The sequence below is a fragment of the Arvicanthis niloticus genome, chromosome 24, assembly GCF_011762505.2.
Source record: "Arvicanthis niloticus isolate mArvNil1 chromosome 24, mArvNil1.pat.X, whole genome shotgun sequence".
NCBI lineage: Eukaryota > Metazoa > Chordata > Mammalia > Rodentia > Muridae > Arvicanthis > Arvicanthis niloticus.
In genome coordinates, this window is record NC_133432.1 from 42,313,794 (window position 1) to 42,334,227 (window position 20,434).

General features: G+C 44.9%; 1 protein-coding gene across 2 annotated transcripts in view; it reads right to left on the bottom strand.

Annotated features, from left to right (window-relative positions):
* The window catches only part of Mtus2 (microtubule associated scaffold protein 2), a 352,203-nt gene that overhangs the window by 225,025 nt on the left and 106,744 nt on the right, over nt 1-20,434 (bottom strand). The gene's annotated exons all lie outside the window — the stretch shown is intronic.

Genomic DNA, 20,434 nt, shown 5'->3' on the forward strand with positions numbered 1-20,434 from the left:
CGGTGTGTGTGTATGGTGTGTGTACGCAGTGTGGTGTGGTGTGTATGGTGTGGTGGGTGTGGTGTGTGGTGTGGTGTGTGGTGCGTGTGTGGTGTGTGGTGTGGTGTGTGTGGTGTGGTGTGTGTGGTGTGGTGTGTGGTGCATGTGTGGTGTGTGTGTGGTATGGTGTAGTGTGAGTATGGTGTGTGGTATGTGTGTGGTGTGTGTGTGTGGTGTGTGTGTATGGTGTGTGTGTGGTGTGGTGTGTTGTGTGTGTGGTGTGTTTGTGGTGTGTGGTGTGTGATGTGGTATGTGGTATGGTGTGTGGTGTGTGATATGTGTGTGGTGTGGTGTGTGTGTGTGGTGTGTGGTGTGTGATGTGGTATGTGGTATGGTGTGTGGTGTGTGATATGTGTGTGGTGTGGTGTGTGTGTGTGGTGTGTGGTGTGTGGTGTGTGATGTGGTATGTGGTATGGTGTGTGGTGTGTGATATGTGTGTGGTGTGGTGTGTGTGTGATGTGGTGTGTGTGGTGTGTGGTATGTGATGTGGTGTGTGGTGTGTGGTGTGGTACATATGTGGTGTCTCCTCTCTTCACTGTTGCTTTACTTTCTGGTTTATTGTCCAGAGTTTGCTATAATCTAAGAATATTAGATGAAAAATTTCAGAAACAAACAAACCATGGGATTCAAACAAGGTACAGGCTTTAGCCATGTGATAAAACTGTGTCCTGTCCCAGCTGTCATTTTGGGTTCTGGATCTTTTCTTTCTTCAGCTTGCTGACACTCTACCTGCATTCCTGGCACATGCCTGCTGTCTACATTATCAGGCCAAGTGCCACATGAAATGAGGTTTGAGTTCAACAACCTGTGGTCATGTCACAGCCTCTGGACCACTCCCTGTGATGTCACAGTCTCTGGACCACTCCCTGTGATGTCACAGCCTCTGCACCACTCCCTGTGATGTCACAACCTCTGGACCACTCCCTGCGATGTCACAGCCTCTGCACCACTCCCTGTGATGTCACAGCCTCTGCATCACTCCCTGTGATGTCACAGCCTCTGGACCACTCCCTGCTGTGATGTCACAGCCTCTGCACCACTCCCTGCTGTGATGTCACAGACTTTGCACCACCCCCATCCCTTCATCAAAGGCACCATGCCCCCTCCCACCCTCAACAGAAGGGTCAGTATAACAAACTATTCTGAGAAGAAAAAGGAAGATTTCATGTAGATGATTTTTCTCCAGGACATTGTTACGGTTCCTCTGTTTCATTGCTAGCTCGTCAAGGTGCTAACCTCATGCTGGGCCAAATGCATAAGGCACACTTAATCACAGGTCTGATGTGTGCGAAAAAGGCATCTCTGTAAAGCTAAGCATCCCAGGAATCTCCATCTGCATCCTCACCAATGAGGAGGGACCACTGTTGGGCTGAGAATCGCCCAACCAGCAAGCCTGCCCTTACTGCAGTGTCTCTCTCTCCAGCCCTCATTCCTAGTGTCTAATAAGTGACCCCATCATCCTTGCAAAATCTATAATAAATCTCTTTCTCATCCATTTCTTTTCCAACTGTACATACATATTTTTTCCACCTAAATGAGGTCCTTTCCAATAAACTGGCCCTTGGTCAGGTTTTGATTTCTTATATCCCCCTGCCCCCACTTCACCCCAGGACACACTAGCACAGTTGTGTCTACACCCTGTCCTCTGGGACTGTGGACTCTGGGATACATATCCTCCATTATCTGCTGCCACACTGGTCTTTGGCTCTTCCCATAGCTTCCTCACAATCCCCATTTTCCTCACTCTCCTAGCTTCTCCCCGCATCTGTCCTCAGCAGGCCAGTAGCACCCCCAGGTGCAACTCAACCCCAATACATCCCCTAACTGACAGACTGATCCTAACACAGAAGGGACATGCCAAAATTGTCCTTTCTTTCTTGTTTCCATTTTGAGAATGTGCTCCACTTGAAGATACAGTTGTCCCCAGAGCACAAATACTAACAACATGTAGGCAGATTGGAATGACAGCCATTTCAAAAGAAGCTGGACTCTCTAGGCTGGGATCTAAGAGTCCCAGTGAGTCGAGGACAACAAGGCATTCACAAGCACGGCCGTCCACACAGGCACCAGCTCTGGTCCTCTGTAAGTGGATGTACAGATGCAAAGTCAAGAGCTCTCTTGGTCTGAATAACGGGAACAAACAAAACAGAATATCAGAAACCACAAGGCACAGTAGGACCTGCTAGACAACGACAAATGCCCATGAAATCCGTGTGCCACTAGAGAAAGCTGTATTGTGTTTTTTGTTTTGTTTTTCTTTTCTTTTGTTTTTTTAAATATATTTCTTTTATTTGATGTTCATAGCTATTTCACCAACATGTATGTCTGTGCATGATGTGCATGCAGTACCCTTGGGGGCCAGAAGGTAGTGTCGGATCCCTTGGAACTGTAGTTACAGGTGGTTTTGAGCAGCTTGTGTCAGTGCCGGGAATTGAACATGGGTCCTCTGCAAGAGCAGCCGCAGCTCTCAATGCCTGAGCCATTCATCTCTCCAGTCCAACACTGGAGATTTTTAACAGCATTATTAACATTTAATAGGATCACTGTAACATAGGCATCATTGTGGGTCAAAATGTCCCTATAGAGGATATGCGTGCAACAAAAGTATTGGGTTCGTCTATCTGTGCCCATTTTTCACCACTGGGCAAGCTCAGCTGTTTACAGCTCACAAGCTCAGTAACCACTGGGCACCTTATCTAGAAGTTTCTTCGGTGGAAGGTATTATCTACTTTTGAATCATGAAATAGGCTGACGATGCCTGGATACTCACATGTAATCTCTTCAACAATCTTAGATTCCAGGTTCCTGCAAGCTATGCTTATTCTGGCAATGTAGTGTGTTAAGTCGCTCTTACACAATGAGAAACTTGGTCAATTCAACCCCATGTCATCTTCGAAGTCGTCCCAAGTCACCTGACTGAATGACAGGCTAGAGCCAGAGTCCCCAGAAGGGCTCGGTGGCCCTTCTGTAAACACTTGTACAGTTTTACCTAAAACTCACCTGTCCCATTAAATACTCCCTCTTACCCATAGCACCAGAATCCAACTCAAAGGCCACTTTTCCCACGAGGCCTCTGTAAACTCCCTCTTCCTCCTCCCCAAAAGCTGCTAAACAGAGTCAACATGTTGTTTCTCCAGTCCTGAGCCTATAGATCTCTCACTGTGGACTGGCCCTACTATGCTTTTTATCACAGTCCTGAGTCTGCACATCTCTCCTTGTGGACTGGCCCTACTATATTTTTTATCACAGTCCTGAGCTTATAGATCTCTCCCTGTGGACTGGTCCTACTATGCTTTTTATCACAGCCATGTTCCTGACTTTACTGTCCACCAACTTTCAAACAGACTCAAATCTGAGAATTTAAAAGTCCTCTATATAAAGTGGTGTAGTGCTGGCAGGGAATGCACATACACCCTCCTTTAGCTTTTAAATGCCTCTAGATCTCTTACGATCACTAACACAATGCCAATACTTAGTGTGTTGTATTGTTTGGGCAACAGTGACAAGAAGAGTCAATGCAGTTTTTAAATATTTTCCATCTGTGGTTGGTTGACCCCACAGATGCAGAACCCCCAGAGATGGGGATGGGGGATTGTTCATTTAATTTTACAGCAGTTAAATATTCTTTGTATTGAACAATGAGTTTTAGTCCCTTTAGGAGATGACAAGTTATTAGATTAATGACCCAGAAGCCTCTGTGACTCTGTGGCTTCTGGGACAGCCCTCCGCAGTATAGACACTGGAGCCAAAGTGACCCATTTGCACCCCAATGCTAGCTCTGAACACTGAGTACCCACTACTGTCAGGTTAAGCATGGACGCTATTCTTTTCAGTTGTATAATAGTAAATTTAAACGGTAAGGTTGCTCTTCTAAATGAAGAACCAGCTACCTCCTCCTCAGGGCTAAATCAGGGGAAAGCATGAAGAGAACATTCTGGGGCTGGAGAGATGGCTCAGTGGGTAAGAGCACTGTCTGTTCCTCTGGAGGACCCCGGTTCAACCCCAGCACCCATAAGGAGGCTCACATTGGCCAGGGGAAATCTGCCGCCCTCTGCTGGCCTCCATGGGTATTGCCGGCATACGGTGCACAGTCTTACAGGCAAAATACCCATATACATAAAATGATAAAAGTGACATTTTTAAAAATTGAGGAAAACTATATTCTGATTACTAGTCTGTGTTACTAAAAGGAAAATCTTTCAAAAGACTGAAAATTATGCTTACAGTATCCCTGAACTACCAAGTCGTATGTGTAAGACTGTATGAGTTTTTATATGTATATTCAATCACTCTATTTCCCAATGTAAGTGAAGTGCCACTTGACTTACTAAACATAGCAACACACTGTCCTTCGGTGGACCTTCCATATGGCAACCATGCAAAGAGTCAAAAGTCCTAAGTTTAATTTTTAGTGGACAACCTTCCTGAGAATGCATCTGGTATCTGTAATATTCAATTCCATTTAATCATGTAATTTTATATGTACTTACACATGGTTTCTGATAAATCCATCTGTTCATCTGCTTTAGAAAACTCAGACGTAAACATTGTTGTTTTCTAGACTCTTGGTCCTGCTTTATAGTGTTTTAAATGTTCAGGTATCATTTATTCAAAAGTTCTTGGGGGAAAAACGTGTTTCAAATTTTGCACTTTTCTTCTGATTTTTGGCATACATAATGAGATGCCACGGGGATACAACCCAGGCTAAAACATGGGATTCGTTTATATTTAGCATGTACCTTTTTTCACATTTATTTATCTATCCACTTTACACATTGATCACAGCCTCCCCAGTCTTCCCTCTTACATGCCCTCTCCCCTTCACCTCTGAGAAGGGGGAGGCCCCCCCTGGGTACCAATCCACCCTGGCACCTCGAGTCACTGCAGGACTAGGCACATCCTCTAACACTGAGGCCAGACAAGGTAGCCCAGTTAGGGGAACAGGATCCACAGGCAGGCAACAGAGTCAGGGTAAGCTCCCCACTCCTGTTGTTGGGGGACCCACACAAAGACCAAGCTGCACTTCTGTTGTATATGTGTGGAGGGCTTAGGTCCTGCCCTTGAATGCTCTTTAGTTCATGGTTCAGTCTCTAGAAACCCCAAGGGTCTACGTTAGTGGACTCTGATGGTCCTGTGGAGTTCCTATCCCCTGTGGAGTTCCCCAATCCTTCCCCCAACTTGTCAACATGACTTGCCAAGCGCCATCTAATGTCTGGCTGTGATTCTCTACATCTGTTTCAGTCAGCTGCGGAGTGGAGCCTCTCCGAAGACAGTTACGCTAGGCTTAGCATGCACCTTTTATATGTTACTTAAAGGCAATGCCACACAATGTCTTTAATGCATATGCATTCTTATTGCAACTATCGCAAGGTCAGGAAGTGGCATGTTCTCTTGTGGTATCATGTCAGCGCTCAAAATACTTGAGGCCTGTAGACAGCTCAATGGGTAAACATGCTTGTCACCCAAAAGCTTAGTAGAATCCCCAAACCCACATGATGGAAAGAGAGATGAGACTCACATAAGTGGTCCTCTAACATCCACATGTCTATTAGGCATGAATGTAACCAGAGAGAGAGAGAGAGACAGACAGACAGACAGAGACAGAGAGACAGAGCGAATAAAATACTATTTTTTAACGTTTCAGGTTTTAGAAAATTGATTTCAAATTATGGACACTTAATCTGACTATGTTTACTCCCATCTCTTAGCCTAAAGCATGATCCTCTGCAAGCTAAATGAGCTGTACACGTTCAATCCCTCTGTAATGGGCTTTGATTTTCAGAAGGGTAAGTAAGGCGGGCAGGACACAGAGGCTCGGTAGCTGTCCGTGGTGCTGAACTCCGCCCAGCTCAAACAGACTCAACAGCAACAGCTCCTGGAGCTGGCTTCATTTCTTTCTTTTGTAAGAAAGGCAGATAGCTGTCACATCCTATCCCAATAAATAATCAAGACACTATTTACATCATCTTTGTTTTGAGATACCACCGGCTATTTAAAGTGTGAAATACTATTTACTGCTTTATAAGTTCAGGAAAGTGGGTAACTAGATTATTATTCAGTTTAAACCAATCTGATATTTAGTTCATCAGTTCTTGGTTTCCTCCATAAATATGTTGTGCACCCATCAAAAGGAAACTTCATTCTGATTGGCCAACAAAATGTACTTGTTTTCACCATCAACAAAGTCTTTTTCAGGACAGAATTTTACCCAGGAAATTCAAATATCCATTACTTTCCCATTGTGGTCATTGGTGGGTGTTTTTTTTTTTTTTTTTTTTTTTTTTTTTTTTTTTCATTTGTTTTCAGTGATTTTTTTTCCAAAAATGGAAATTTTATATTGTTAATTACTTTTTAAAAAATTTTTTTACACATAAAAAGGTAAAAATCTGTGGTAAATCCTCCTCTTCTACCTCTAAGAAATAGAATTTGATCTGTAGGGTCCAGAGCTTGTATCTTACACTCATGGAATGAGTTACATGACCCAGATTTTAAGCTCGTGTGCTGTGAGTTTCTTTCCATAAACATGGGTAGAAAATACTTCATCACAGAGTAAAACTCTATATAGCCCTGGCTGCCCTGGAACTCACAGAGATCCACCTGCCTCTGCCTAAAGGCGTGCACCACCACACCTGGCCCTCCATCATTTTTAATAATCATTATTTACTCATCAACTTTTCTACTGTTAGACTTTAGGTTGTTTGAGGGTTTTAAATAGTTTTTGCAAGAATACTGTTGAGTGGGCTCCTCAGCAGACCACTGCAAATGTGCATGCCTGCATGTGAAGCTTGCTGCGGGTCACTGTGTCCACGGGAGCCTGTCTCATGGTGGGGGCCCTGCTGCAGGTTACTGTGTCCACAGGAGCCTGTCTCATGGTGGGGGCCCTGTAGCTACTTGTTGATAACCACATACTGCCTCATGAAAGGTGTGCCGGTCCACACCGTACCCCTCAGTTTCCCCCTTTACATTCTCTCCCTTAAAATTCTCCCTTACATTCTCTCTGTCATGGGATTGACCAGATCTTCAATTTGGAATTTTTTTAATCAGGATTTTTCATCTTTTATGTTATGCTATAATTTACATTCTGAAGACATAACTACCTTTTACCAGAGTTCTTCAGCTTTTGCCAAACACAGCTTTCATATGTCATCTTGATTATAAAACAGTTCTAAGAGTCCCAAACTTGCACCAGCCCAGACTCTACCAATATGTGATCTGCTTTCCATGTCTTCAAATTTGTGTTTCCCAGAATGCTCCTCGACTCAGTATCCAGAGTTCAGGTCTTGTGTCTTGATTCCTGCATCACAGAAAGTGACCCCCAGGCTCATCTATCATGTTCAGTCTGTCAGAAGTTCACACACTTGCACAGGGATTCATTTGTCACACGCCATGTGTCTGCCCACTCCCAAGGTGACAGACACTCACTTGATCCTTTCTTTTAAGGATTAGGAATAAAGCTACCACAAACATGTACACACAGCATTTTGTGTGAAACCCAGACTCAAGAGGGAATGCCACAATGTGACATGTAAACCGAATATGTGATCACCCTGTCCTGAACACACCTCTCACTACCCATGATGCTCTGCACCAGTGCCTGTTCATGGCTCTCCTCCCTTCAGTCCAGTCTGGGCTCCAGAAGGGCAAATGTCTCTTCCTCCTTATTTCCCACTCACTCTAAGCCTAGGACAATGCCAGAAATAGGCCTGCAAAAGCATGACACAGGGGGGTAGTTGCACATATGAACACAGTGATTGTGATTGCATGCATGCACAAGAACTGCACAAGATCAAACCAGACAAAATCCAATGTAAGAAGGAGGAGGAGGGCATAACGTCCCACCCCAGCTGAGGAGCCATTGGCAGCTGATAGCTGCTGGGGAAGGGAAGGTCAGTTTTCTTTAGGAGTGTGGCTCTGTAATGTCAAGTTAAAGTGCTTCAATACCAGCAATGTAGTTTCAGCACCAGAACAGGCTCCCTGTGACTGTGCGTTAACACTATCTGTGAGTAGCATCTCTACCCCCCCCCGCCCCGTATACTGCTGATGACACCAAGGCAGGGGATGTTGAGTCACTCTAGAAGTCACCGGATTAGCTGAGGACTCAGCACAGGCTCTGTGCATGCTGTAAACCAGGCTAAGCTGACAGAACTTTCCAGAAGCTGCCAAAGAAAAACCTGAATCACCTCAGCAGGTCAAGGAGACAGGAATTCCAACTGAGGGAAAGGGACACTTGCCTCTTGCGGTTAGTGAGAGTGTGGAGGTCCTGCTGGTGTGACAAGCATTCAAGCTGACCATCTGCTGCACATACCAAATGATGCAATGTTAAAGAAGCAGGTAGATCTTTTGAGTTCGAGGCCAGCCTGGTCTACAGAGTGAGATCCAGGACAGCCAGGGCTACACAGAGAAACCCTGTCTCAAGAAACCAACCAACAACCAACCAAACTAACTGAAAGGTTTGGGTCCAGGCTTTGTCAGCCATCCCCACTCCACCCAGACACACATTTTCTTGAAGTCAATTTGCTTTTTCCCTCGTGGTGGCTACAGAGGAAGAGAAGTCACTGTGAACCTCAAGCCTACCAAACACTACCTTCTCAGAAAAGGATTTTGGCAGGGGTGGGGGGTAGTTCTGAAATGAGGCCCAGGAATTACCCAAGGATTCCCTTCATGGTTTCAATCCCTGCCTGCTCTGCCAGAGAAACTGGGAGTCATCTGTCCCAATTCAGGCAGATATATGTTGACTTCCAGCTAGTTGAAGAGACTGACAGTTTCAAAAGTGCGTGAACACTGGGCCAGCCCCTGAGTATTGGTGGTAAGTTCTTGGCTTTTACTCTATAAAGCAGGCGAGCAAAGCTAGCACACTGAAGATTAATATTCTGTCCCTGAAATACATGGTAAGAGCCAAACAGCTCTGGTAATGGTGCATTGCTGTGAATCTAGATAAAAATAAGCAATTTTTGAATGACGGAAAGAGAAACACGTTTACGTCCAGGCGCTCCGTCTCAGCTCTCCGAAGGCTAAACCAGAAGAGGTTTTGGTCTTGGTTTTAAAGGAGCGGGAAGTATTCTTTGAAGAATAAAATTCATTCAGATGTCTGCTTACAAGACAATTGCTTTCCAGTGTGCACGGTGACTGCCAGGCCTATTAACTCAACCCAGTTGTTTCCAGCTCAGCTACCCACATAGCACCTAAAGCCAATCTGAGCCTGGGACTCCATCTCCTATTATTTCACCTGTAGCAGCCCAGGAACAGAAACTCTCACTAATGTGTTCTGTTCCTCCTTTCCTCCCACAAACACTATACATAGCTCCCCAGCAAACCCATTCCTTCCTCTCATTCCCATGGCTAGCCCAGGAACCCCTGCCTCCCATAAAGAGCAAAATAACTGAATGGGAGCAACCACAAGGGAATTCAAACCATCTGAGCAGGTGGATCTGTGGGGTTAATCAAAGGGAGGCAGATGCCTAGCCTGGTGCAACAGAGACAGAACATGCTTTCTCAGCTCTGCCACTGCCCCAAGTGGACTCATTTTAAGGCAATAAATGTTCATGCTATGTGCACTTGGTCCTCAGTGCCTCAGACCTAAGGGATGGACTCGGGGTGGAGGCTGCCTGTAAAACTCCCTTATCTCCAGGGCTGCAGGCTATAATTCCCAGGCATTGTGTGCTATCTAAAAAGCAGAGATAAATCTTTTCCAATCATTAGGAATAGAGTAATGTTCACCCACAGCTCAGAGCCTTGCACGGGGTCAGCCACTATAAACGTGGCTCCTTCAAACTTCTTTCTTTTTCTAAAGGAAGGTGGAGTTCTTTCTTTTAGCTTGCCTCAGACGCTTTTGCCACCTTTCTCCTACCAAAATGAGCCAGAAGCCTAAGGGGAAATGACAGTAAATTATTAACCCCGAGATGCAACCCAAGGCGAAAAGACTATAACAACCAGAAAGAGGAAAGAAAATGGGGTGACCAAGAGATGAGGAGTTGCTGAGTCAAGCAGCAAAGGGATGGAGCATAAGAAAAGCAACAGCTGACAGACGGCAGCAAGCAATGGCTGCTTCCGGTGACATTTATTAACTCATGGGGAGATATAAAAAATAAATAAGTCAATAAATAAATAAGGATACAGGAGGAAAGAGATGAATTACAGCTCAGTAATTAGGTGATCTGCTACTGGAAGACTCCCACCATGCAGGCAGCGACTGCTGACTTAACCCAGTTTTGTGGGTTTGTGGGGAAGCAGTATGCCCTGAGAGAGCTGCAATCCCCACTGTTAAGAAACCAACTGCAGATATCCAACGCTGACCAGACTCAAAACAAGACATGCAGGCAGAGCACGTTCTTAGAAAGGGCAAGATGATCTGAAGTCACCCTAGGCCTCTGGGGAGCACAGATGACATAGAAGAGAAGGAAAAGTTACAGCTGTGGGGTTTGTTTTTTTTTTTTTTTATCATTATAATAAAAGGTAAAAGTTTAAAAGCACCGCTTCCTTTTGGAATAATGCAAATCTCAAAGCACGAACGTTTTCCAATCCAAATCTGGATTGTTTTTACAGAGAACAAAAGGCACTGACTCATGATAAACATGAACCTTCTCGTTTAATCTAAAACTTGAAGTTTTGGGGATTTGAGGGACCACTGTGATAGATGCCTGCAGCGTCACAGATCAGATGCCCCTGCTGCACTGACAGGATTCTCCAAATGACCCAGCAGGAGGAGAACTCGGAACAGCTGGGCAGATGAACAAAAACACCATTTGCTCCTGGCCACAAGCACAGCAGAGGGATTTCCCAGAGAAATTCTGAGCGACTTGAAGAAAATGAAATCAGGATGTTAGAGAGTTGTATCTTTGACTCCACATCGTGACTATGAAGTAAATTGTAAGATGTTCCAGCTGCTCTTGGAGCAGAAGCATGGGCACGTCTCTTATAGATAAGAATGCCTAGCTAGCTCCAGGATTCTTAGAATGCCTTCATAGTGCCCACCTAAATCTAAGGCAGGAACAAAGAGGCTTCTGCTAATCACTCATCTCTACTTCTTTCCTAGTCTGCATCTTAATACAGGTTAAAAAAAAAAAAAAAAAAAAAAAAAAAAAAAAAAAAACAAAACCAGCAGCTATGACTTTGCTATGAAGGCCAGGGAAGAAAAGCCCTGAATAGTACAGCCATCACCTGGTGGGTTAGAAGTGAACGGCAGCAGTATGCCAGCACATTAAGAAATGGGTATATGGGGCGCAGAGGCTAAGAGCAGTTACTGTTCTTGAGAAGGACTTGGATTTCATTACCAGCACCCACCCACATTGCAACCCACAACCTCCAGATCCAGGGGATCTGGCGCCCTCTTTTGGCATTCCCAGGCTCCTGCATGAACATGGTGCACATAGATAGATAGATAGATAGATAGATAGATAGATAGATAGATAGATAGATAGATACATACATACATACATACATACATACATACATAGACAGACAGACAGACAGACAGACAGACAGACAGACAGACAGACAAAATTCTGTAAAGAAATGAACTAAACTTCTTCTTCCCAAGGCTTGGAAATCACTGTGGAAGAGAGGACTGAAAGATTGTACAAGCCAGAGGCACTGGGTGACTAAAACAAACACATTTTCAGGACACAGCAGGGCAGTGACATATGAACTTACAGGGATTGTGAACACATACACAAGACTCATACAAGCTCAAACCAGACAAACACTTCAGCATGAAGGGGGGAGGTAGGCAAAAAGCCCCCTCTCTTGATATCAATTGATAGCAGCCAAGAAAGGGAGACTTGGTTTTCTGGAAGGACATGGAGCCTGGTAAGTCAACCACACTGCAGAGGAGGACCACATGTGCAAGAGCACAAATTACACATGATACGTTTTTAAATGATAGGAGACGGCAGAAGGTTGGGTAGACAGAGAAAAGGAGGGGACCCTGGAGGAGTTGGAGGTGGAAATATGATCAAAATCGGTTGTGTGAGATTTTCTAATACTTCATTTAAAAAATACATATGGACTCATCACTATGGAAGTGATTGAGCCCCTGAGTCAGGCTCGCAGGATGAGTGTGGCCAGTGTCCTTTTGCTTGCTCCTAGCAGCATCCAATGCCCAACACCATGTGTGCATCTCTTTTGCAGAATCCTGGAGCATCCTCCAAATACACCTGGCTCATTCTCAACCCCAGCCTAGAGCCTCCCTGTGTCTGCCTGCCCTCTGCTTCCTTCACACCACTATCTGTTCTCTGGGACTTGTATATCCATTGACGCAAGATGAGTATTGATCCTCTGTTCTTCTGGAGTCTGTGTATGTGTGTAAATATATGTTTATATATATATGTTAATATATGTGTGTCTGTATATATACACATGTATATGTACATATGTGTATATATATATATATGTATATATGTATATAAGGGAGTGAGGAAAGTGTGCTTTAGGCAGAATTTCATCTTTAAAACAATTGATTACAGTCAGCAAAGAAAAAAAGTGTTACTACGGGCCATCTGCCAGGACACAGAAATAGTTGCATTTTCGAAAAAGCATTGAAATAATATTGTTCCTTCTTTCTCAGCGTTATCTCCATGGTGCACGTTCCTGGAAAGCAGATTCCGGGCTTGGCCATCTCCCAGTACACAGTGCTCTCACGAATATGATGCACCAGGCTAACCGTTCTGCTTAATCTCGTTAGGAAAGAGCTGAGCTGCAAGACCTTCATATCCTGGCTCACAAGGAAGAGCAGCTAGACAATGGTACTGTGCAGGAGATAAACCCACCCAAGTCAGTCCTTCCAACTGGGGCTATGACAACCCCTGTGCCACCCAGGGCTGCGTGTGCATGTCCTTTTTGTTTATAGTTATTTCTGGACATGTCTCATTCCCTCCACTCTTCATGCTACTTTGTTCCACAGATTGAGCTGCTGTCTGGGGCACAGGCCTCGGCTCTTGCAGACACTGTTGACCATCATAAAATTATAAAAGAGCATCTCTGCCATGGAAAACATGGTGTTCTAGAGACATTAAAAAAGGATTTATCACAACACCCAAAGCACTGATGGGTGAATGGGTAAGCAAACTGCAGTGTTTACATAATAATGAGATATTAAAAGGATAGAAATTCTGATACATGCTATACAGGAATGAAGAGAAAAATAATCCAGTCACACACAAAAGATACTGCAGAATGCCCCTCCCACAGAGCAGGAAGAAGAGGGAAACTCACACAGAGACAGCAGCAGACTGCGGACCAGAAGCTGAAGGAGGGGCTAGGGTGCTTTGCAGTTTAATGGCTATGGTTGGTTCTGTGAAGTGAGAACAACTCTGCAGACGGCCAGTGCTAAGGACTGTGCAGCCATGTGCACACACACGTCACTGGAATGCTCGTTTAAAAGTGATCCGGGCACAGGGGTGGAGACAGCTCAGCAGTAAGGACTTCCTGCTCTTCCAGAAGTCCTGGACTCAGTTCCCAGCATCCACATCAGGTTCCCCACAAGCACCTGTAAACCAGATCCAGGGGAATCTGGGGCCCTCTTCTGGACTCCACAGCCATCTGTATGCGTGTGGCATATTTACACAGAGACACATAAGTTAATTTTTTTTCCTAAAATGATGAAGACAGCACACTTATGTCACACGCCACCCCCCCCCCACATATATATATATATTAAGAGTAGCCAGGTCTAGAGGAATGTGGCAGACAATTGAGGACAAAGAAGTGACCAAGCAGAATACCAGGCATTGAAGCTGAAAATACAGTTATTAAAGTAATATTCATTAGCACCTTCCTAGAAATACAACAAGTGTACAGTCTGTTGCGGGTGTGTTGCTACTTGCTCTCTCCCTGCTTCTGGTCTGCGGGCCGCCATCAGAAAGCATCTCCTTCCCTCAGCCCACACTTCCACACCACCAGCTGGCGAAGGCTGCTGCCACCAGGCAGGTCCTGGCTTTCCATCCTCCTCCCCCACCCCCTCCCTTCTGTAAGATCCAAACTTCTGTTCCCTTTTGGCTCTAAAAACAAACAGAACCGTGAAGCCGCCACCATGGGAAGTCTTTTGTTGGGATATTAATGTGTTACCTCCCTCTGCTTTCTCTGTTTGCTTCCCCAAGCTCGCTCAGTGCCCCCTGTTCCAGGAGCACTTGGTGACTTCTGCTTTGCTGGAAAGACCTTTTCTTTTCTAGCTTCCGTTTTTTTGGGGTGCTTAAATCAAAAGAAGAAAGAGGGTTTCAGGACACAGCAAGAGAACTACAAAGAGGAGGGTTAGGAGATTCCTCAAGTACATTTCTTAAGTCTGTGAAAGACTGGGCTGGGATCCTGAGGCAGGCAAGCGCCATGCTGACTGCAATCCGATCCCAGCACCATCAAAGCCTGGGGAAGAAAGTAACAGTTACGCCATGATCCCAGAATGCACCAGTTCCCAAGTGCGAAAGACAGACAGTGTAGCGAATGACCTAAAGAGACATTGTAACATCTCAGGAGGCTCTGTGGAGATGAGACCCAGGATCAGAAGGGGAAGACACAGGAAAGGAGGCCAAGACGTAAGCTTCTGGGCTAGAGAGGCGCTCTGAGGTTAAGAGCCTTTGCTGTTCTTCTAGGGGACCCGAGTTCAGTTCCTAGCACCCATGTCACAACCACCAAGCCCTCCTGATTTATGTGTGTATGTGCATTCACACCCACACAAGCCCTCACCCCCACACAGCTAACAATACTGAAAATAATCCTAAAAGTTTTTAGAAAGAAAGAAAGAATCTCTAGCCAACCCAGAGCAAAAAAAAAAAAAAAAAAAAAAAAAAAAAGGGGGGGGGGGATCGGGGGACAAGTATCATCAGTAAGTCCTAGAAAAGAAAGCAGTCCAAGCTTTATTCCTGGCAATTACCTCTTCATAATAAGGCGAAGAAACATTTTCTCAATGGGTAAAACAGTTATTCAGCTTGAGCTGGAGAGTGAAGATAAATCTCGATCACACATGACCCTGTGACTGTGACGTTTCTAGTGTCTTCCCCACCCTTCACTGCCAAGAGCAGAGGACAGCCTACTGTCTGGGGTGACGTCACTGCAGTCTGGGATGAGAAAAAAGAACTTTCAATGCATACCCACTAAAGCTTACCCTTGCCCTCCTATTTCAAGTTGTCTTCATGACACCAGGCACAGTCACCTAAACCTGCAAGTGTGACCTCACCACACGGCTCTGCACTTGCAGGAAAAAAAATGCTAACTCATTCTCAACCACCAAATTCTTCACTCTCTAACCACGGTTCAGCGTACCCATACCACATTCCTTCCCAACCATTCTGTGAATCTGACAGCACTTGCCATGGTCTGACAACTTTTCCACCTGGATTCCTCTGGCTTTGGACCCATCAGTGGCTGAGGGATTGTAGACCAGCTCCATGAAGCCCCCAACACAGCTGCTAATGCCTCACAGGCAAAAGATGGTTTGGTTCCATTCTTCTCACAAACAGTCATGGCAAAGGAATGGCAGGCAACAGAGAGAGTAGACACATGACCAAATATGACCTGCCAAAATAAACACCTCTCTTCAGTTTTCCTCATGGGGTATATGGTCCCGGCAACGTGACAACTAGAGAATCCATTGAGGGATCTTTTTCTTGGTGCAGGAAGCAGGTGAGGGCAGCAGATATGGGATTTTTGTTGCTATTTTGCTTTGTTTTATGAGTGGCTTGCCTGCATGTAGGTACACCATGTGCATGCAGTGCCTGCGGAGACCTGAAGAGGGCATCATATCTCCCAGAACTGAAGTACTAGGTGGTTGTGAGCGGCTATGCTGGTGACAGGAATAGAACCAGAGTCCTCTGGAAGAGCAGCAGGCACTGCTCTTAACCACTGAGCCATCCCTCCAGCCCTTTACTTATAATTTGATATCAGAACGACATGTGGGTTCCTCTTCAAACCCTCTCTACAAAGACCTCAGGTCCCTAGCTTGATTTTCACAGCGTCTTTCACTGGTTAATTAAATTTCATTCCCACAAGGTCCATGTGAGGAACCATCGATTTCTTGAGGCTGCCTACTCTCCCAGTTCCTCATCTCAACTGTCCATGCAGAATCTGAGCCCCAGTGCTCCCCACGTACTCCAACATACCCAAAAGAGCTTGTTAAATCACCAAGAGTCCATCCAGACCCCCTCAGCACTCCTAAGCCTGTGAAAGAATTGGCTCCAAGCCATTAGCCTGTTCATTTGCGACTGGTCCAACCCCCACTAAATCACGGAAGCACAGAACTGTGTTACAAACCATCGCCTATAAGGAGAGCTGAGTGAGCAGCAGCCTGTGTCACAGAGGCTTGCTCTCATATTAAGCTAATATTTTAGACATGAACTCAACTCACTTTAAAATACTTTACATTCAGGGGGGAGTGAAACTTAACTTCCTCCCTGAATAATTTAGAACCGCCTCTAATTTTTAGTACACATAAATACGTTCTGCTTTAATAAAAACTGCTTCCTCTGTGGAATGCTTGCCTGGGCGCTTTGCCTCCTCAAAGGCACATCTCTGAATATTTGGTAATTCATGGGACTTTTAAATTTAGGGGTCAAAACATTATTTGAGATAACTGCCCGTATTTCTTGGGCATCACTTGGGAGTTAAATCTCCTTGAATTCTTTCTCCTTGATTTCACTGAGCTGTTTGTCTCTCTCTCTCTCTCTCTCTCTCTCTCTCTCTCTCTCTCTCTCTCTCTCTCTCTCTCTCTCTTTTATTTCGAACCTCTTGAATTCTTTTTTTTTTAACTCCTGCATCCTGGAGATATCTGGGTACTTCTCATTAGCAAGAATTTTCTGCCAAACTAGCTGGTTCTGGAGAGAAGATACTGGTTTCAGCTTTCATATTGTTGGTACTCTTGTGAGGAGATCTCTGTGTATGGATTTCCTTTGTTACTCCAGGCTAAACCCTAGAGGGGGCCATGGAGTCTGATCTGGGCATATAAATTTCTTTTGTTAGTCCAGGCTAGACCGTGCAGGAGGACATGATTCTGGGTATCAACTGTCCGTATTTAGTAAATAGCTTGGTCATATTTGGCTAAGACCTTTCTATGTCTACATATACATGTTTACATTTACATCTTTTCCCTGATGGAGAACGTTGCTTATAAGTCTGGGCCTCTGGCGTTCTCCTTCCTCCAATAAGAGGTGCTCATAGGGATAGATGCTGAGCGATAAACTGGTTCCTAAGATATTGATACCTGATTCTCGCTGCAATAATACATTTGTAAAACGTGGATCCCAAAGAGCAGGAACATGAAGACATGACAGTGTAGTCGGGAAAAGCTTGCTCCCCTGGAGAGGTAAGTCCTGCTTCTTCCTTCTAGCCCCAATTCTCAGAAATAAGACTCAGACTCAAAATATATTTACAAATACCTTGGCCATAGAGCTAGACTCTTTTCTGACTAGATATAGCTTAAAATAGCCTATTTATTTTAATCTACATTCTGCCACATGGCTGGCACCTTTGCTCAGGTACCATGCATCTGCCTCGTCCTATCTTCCCAGGGGAATCTCCTCCACCTGGCTCTATCTCAGAATCCTTCCGGCCCCCCAGATGTCCCACCTTTTATCCTACCCTTTCCTATATAGGCCATAGGTTTTTTTAATTGACAGGTGATGTATCCATACAATGCACAAGATATTCTTTCTATATTCCATTCTTTGCCCCCAGCGGAGTTGAAGATCCAACACTGGACGCAGTGAGAGTTGGCTTCACCACTGCATTATCTTCAGGCCCCTGAAACACGATGTGGCTCATGTCTCCATTCCCAGAAGCAGAGGGCTCTGAAAGAGTCCTCATTCAGCTCTCTCTTCCTACCTCTGTCTTCTGCTTTCTCCCTCTTCCATGTCACAAGCTCTCAATGTTGGCTGCACATGGAAACCACCTGCTCATTCTAAAATGTTCTGGTGTCTAGGCTCTTCCAGTGCACTCTCTGACCTCTGCAGCCTGAGTTGTGGTCTGTAGGGGTTCTACCACACAGCAAGGTGGACCAGCAGGATCAATCACCCTAGTCCCAAGTCACAAAGTCCCAGCTCATGTACCAAAGTGAATCAGGGATACATGTTCTGCAATCTTTTTGTTGGTAAAGTACAAGTACCATGTAATTTACCATTTTAGTCATTTTTAGGTATACTATTTTGTATCACTAAGTACATTCACAGTACTTTATGAGGAAATGTCTGTTTTCTTTTGGATTTATTTTATTTTATATGTATGAGTGTTTGCCTGCATGTAGGTATGTGTACCACATGCATGCAGTACCTGTGGAGGACAGAAGAGGGCATCAGGTTTTCTGGAATGGGAGCTACAGGTTGTGAACTGCCTTGTATTTGCTGAGAACTGAACTTGGGTCCTCTTGAAAATCACCCATTGTCCTTAACCTCTGAGCCATCTCTCCAATCCTGGCACTTGCTTTTTATTGAGGAATATATCATACAATTTCAAATATGTTTGTAATTGGTACATTTCTTACAGAAATACAAATGTTTGAATTCTGGCCAACAGAAAGCTACAAAGATCCCCAAACAAGAGCCAACAGGGACAGGAAATGGTGTCCTCCTTGGGCAGACGAGTGCCTCAGAGTTGCCCGCTCAGATTGAGCCATCTGTCAGTAAAGGCAAAAATGTCTTAAAGTTGTGTCTTTTGTTTACCTCTTTGTCTCTTTCCTCCTTGCCATCCCCAATTTACTCCTCAAAACTCTGAAATCTTCCTCCTCTTCTCTTGCCCTGAACCTGTCCTATCAAAGACCAATGCTTCCCACTGCCAAGCTACAGGATCGTTTGCACAAGTGGCCGTGGTCCTCCGTGCTCACCAGCTGCTCTCCATGCTGAGTCTCTCCCCTCTTCCCACTGTCACCAGGCTTCCTTCTTGTCTTACAGAGAAGAGAGAGTGTCATGTTCTTAGTGAACCACACTCATCCTCAGATGACTACAAATACTAAGGGCTGTTTGGTGCTTTAAAAGGGCACACAGGACCTGGTGTTGAACCCTTTTCTGTTCTTATGTGTTGCTATCTGGGGCCATTTATTCAACCTAAGCCAATAAGCTTTATCTAACTAACCAGGGTAATAATTTCCATTACAACAACACACCTCCGTGAATCTGTGAAGTTGCAAACAAGATTCGACCATCATGTTCCAGTTCTCTGCTTCTCAGAACAGAAACCAAGAGGTACATGTGACTAATGAGCCCTGTAAAATTGAGAATTCAGGTTTCTGTCATATTTAATGTTAATTAATTTTAGGTTGTATGTGCACGTCGTGAAGCCGGTGACTTCCACCGGGTGGCACAGATGCTATTGTTATAACAACTGTTGAGTAACAATAGCAAATGTCTCCATTTCAAGTCCCCACTTGTTGGGGCCAGGTTTTATGAGACTATTGCATGCTCCACAGAGTGACCAAAACCTCTCAGAGGCCACAGTGAACACTGAAGACTTATTTTGTCCCAACAGTTTGTAACTAGTGAAGAGACAAACACAGGCAGGACTCCAGGACACTGCATTCAGGTGGCAGTGTTTGCTTCTGAGTTTCCATTTAGGGTTGATTATAGGAAACTGGTCCTCCTACCTGGAGTATGTACCAGGCCCTTGTCTGAGCAGCAGGTAAGTTCTTACATACAACCTCAATCAGCATCCCGTGGGTCCCCATCACCCTGTGACCAAGCTAACTAGCCAGCAGTTGGACAACTGCACATAGATACCACCAGGTTCACACAGTTCCAGCTAAGTGCATCTCTGCCCCTCCCCAGGGTCTGCTCCATGTCCCACCTCATCTACTCAATTTGCCATGCCTGAAACATCCTTGTCTCCTACCAAGTCAGGTATTTAGACCCAAATAACTTCTTACCCCATTAAAAGAAGCCTTGGAAAGTATCTTTCCCAAATATCCTTCTACAAATTAAGAAATCCAACTGAAGTCAACATAGTACATTGGTCAGGGTGTGCTAGAGAAACAGAACCATGTGAAGGCTGGGTGGAAGGGGGAGGGTAGGAATGGAGAGATGGGTTTAGTTTAAGGGATGGACTCACATGACATACAGGCTGGCAATTCCAAAGTCTGAGGGACAAACCAGCATGTTTGACCAAGGAAGAATGCTGTTACAGTTCTCCAAAAGCCACCTGCCTGCTGGCAAAGATCCTACTTCCTAGGCAGAAAGGTCTTCCAACCTTCAGCTAACTGCATGAAACTCACCCAAAGTCCACTAAAGTAAATGTTAGTCCTATCCAGTCATGCCCATAAACAAACACCTAGCATTGTTGGCTGAAGAACTAGACAGGACGGCCAAGCCAAGTGGACACATGAAATTACCCATCACAGATTTGAAGTAACTTCACCAGTGGCTCTGAATCAAAGCCAGGATAATACCTAAGATATGTTTTAAAACTACGAGGATATAATTTCCCCTGTTGC